Raw genomic sequence first — 2,500 nt, 5'->3', positions numbered from 1 at the left:
TCCTCAACAAAATCCCACGTTCGGGTGAATAACTGTGAATTTTAAGGCACATGCCTCTCTGGGCTGGGAGAGTGCATTCAAATAGGAGAAATTGGCTTCATTTAGAGGCATCTCCACTTAGGGACGTCGTAGCACCTTAACTCGGGTGGCGTTGGAAAGGTCTGGTCCAGGGGAACACGGGCGTGTCAAGTTTGCCACGCGCACGCGCATCCCCGCTAAACAGGGGCCAAAACAAAACTTTAAACGGAGCTACCGAATTGGAAACCATCAATCCTGGGAAAATAACAACTCACACGTGTGCCCCTTATGCTAACTTGAATTTAGAAACCGTCCTCAACAAAATCCCACGTTCGGGCGCAAAACTGCACGTTTGAGGCCACATTTTCAATGATGCTGGAAACTTACATTCAAAGCTGGGAAAATGTGCTCATCTACAGGCATCCCCACTTAGGGACGTCGTAGCACCTTGACTCGGGTGGCGTTGGAAAGGTCTGGTCCAGGGGAACACGGGCGTGTCAAGTTTGCCACGCGCACGCGCATCCCCGCTAAACAGGGGCCAAAACAAAACTTTAAACGGAGCTACCGAATTGGAAACCATCAATCCTGGGAAAATAACAACTCACACGTGTGCCCCTTATGCTAACTTGAATTTAGAAACCGTCCTCAACAAAATCCCACGTTCGGGCGCAAAACTGCACGTTTGAGGCCACATTTTCAATGATGCTGGAAACTTACATTCAAAGCTGGGAAAATGTGCTCATCTACAGGCATCCCCACTTAGGGACGTCGTAGCACCTTGACTCGGGTGGCGTTGGAAAGGTCTGGTCCAGGGGAACACGGGCGTGTCAAGGTTGCCACGCGCACGCGCATCCCCGCTAAACAGGAGCCCAAACAAAACTTTAAACGGGGCTACGGAAAAGGGGAGAGCTTTTTCGGGGACAAACACCACTCACGTCGGTGCCCCCTGTTCCAACTTGAATTTAGAAACCGTCCTCAACAAAATCCCACGTTCGGGTGAATAACTGTGAATTTTAAGGCACATGCCTCTCTGGGCTGGGAGAGTGCATTCAAATAGGAGAAATTGGCTTCATTTAGAGGCATCCCCACTTGGGGACGTCGTAGCACCTTAACTCAGGTGGCGTTAGAAAGGTCTGGTCCAGGGGAACACGGGCGTGTCATGTTTGCCACGCGCACGCGCATCCCCGCTGAACAGGAGCCCAAACAAAACTTTAAACGGGGCTACGGAAAAGGGGAGGGCTTTTTCGGGGACAACCACCACTCACCTCGGTTCCCCCCATCCCAACTTGAATTTAGAAACCGTCCCCAGCCAAATCCCACGTTCGGGGGCAAAACTGCTCGTTTGAGGCCACATTTTCAATGATACTGGAAACTTACATTCAAAGTTGGGAAAAGGTGTTCATTTACAGGCATCTCCACTTAGGGACGTCGTAGCACCTTAACTCAGGCGGCGTTAGAAAGGTCTGGTCCAGGGGAACACGGGCGTGTCAAGGTTGCCACGCGCACGCGCATCCCCGCTAAACAGGAGCCCAAACAAAACTTTAAACGGGGCTACGGAAAAGGGGAGAGCTTTTTCGGGGACAAACACCACTCACGTCGGTGCCCCCTGTTCCAACTTGAATTTAGAAACCGTCCTCAACAAAATCCCACGTTCGGGTGAATAACTGTGAATTTTAAGGCACATGCCTCTCTGGGCTGGGAGAGTGCATTCAAATAGGAGAAATTGGCTTCATTTAGAGGCATCCCCACTTGGGGACGTCGTAGCACCTTAACTCAGGTGGCGTTAGAAAGGTCTGGTCCAGGGGAACACGGGCGTGTCATGTTTGCCACGCGCACGCGCATCCCCGTTGAACAGGAGCCCAAACAAAACTTTAAACGGGGCTACGGAAAAGGGGAGGGCTTTTTCGGGGACAACCACCACTCACCTCGGTGCCCCCCATCCCAACTTGAATTTAGAAACCGTCCCCAGCCAAATCCCACGTTCGGGGGCAAAACTGCACGTTTGAGGCCACATTTTCAATGATACTGGAAACTTACATTCAAAGTTGGGAAAAGGTGTTCATTTACAGGCATCCCCACTTGGGGACGTCGTAGCACCTTAACTCAGGCGGCGTTAGAAAGGTCTGGTCCAGGGGAACACGGGCGTGTCAAGGTTGCCACGCGCACGCGCTTCCCCGCTGAACAGGAGCCCAAACAAAACTTTAAACGGGGCTACGGAAAAGGGGAGGGCTTTTTCGGGGACAACCACCACTCACCTCGGTGCCCCCCATCCCAACTTGAACTTAGAAACCGTCCCCAGCGAAATCCCACGTTCGGGCGAATAACTGTGAATTTTAAGCCCCTTTTCCTCTCAAGCTGGAAACGTGCAAAGTTGGGAAAAGGTGTTCATTTACAGGCATCTCCACTTAGGGACGTCGTAGCACCTTAACTCAGGCGGCGTTAGAAAGGTCTGGTCCAGGGGAACACGGGCGTGTCAAGGTTG

This window comes from Osmerus mordax, unplaced genomic scaffold, assembly GCF_038355195.1.
Source record: "Osmerus mordax isolate fOsmMor3 unplaced genomic scaffold, fOsmMor3.pri Scaffold_51, whole genome shotgun sequence".
NCBI classification, from domain to species: domain Eukaryota; kingdom Metazoa; phylum Chordata; class Actinopteri; order Osmeriformes; family Osmeridae; genus Osmerus; species Osmerus mordax.
Note: the sequence above shows the minus strand (reverse complement) of the source record.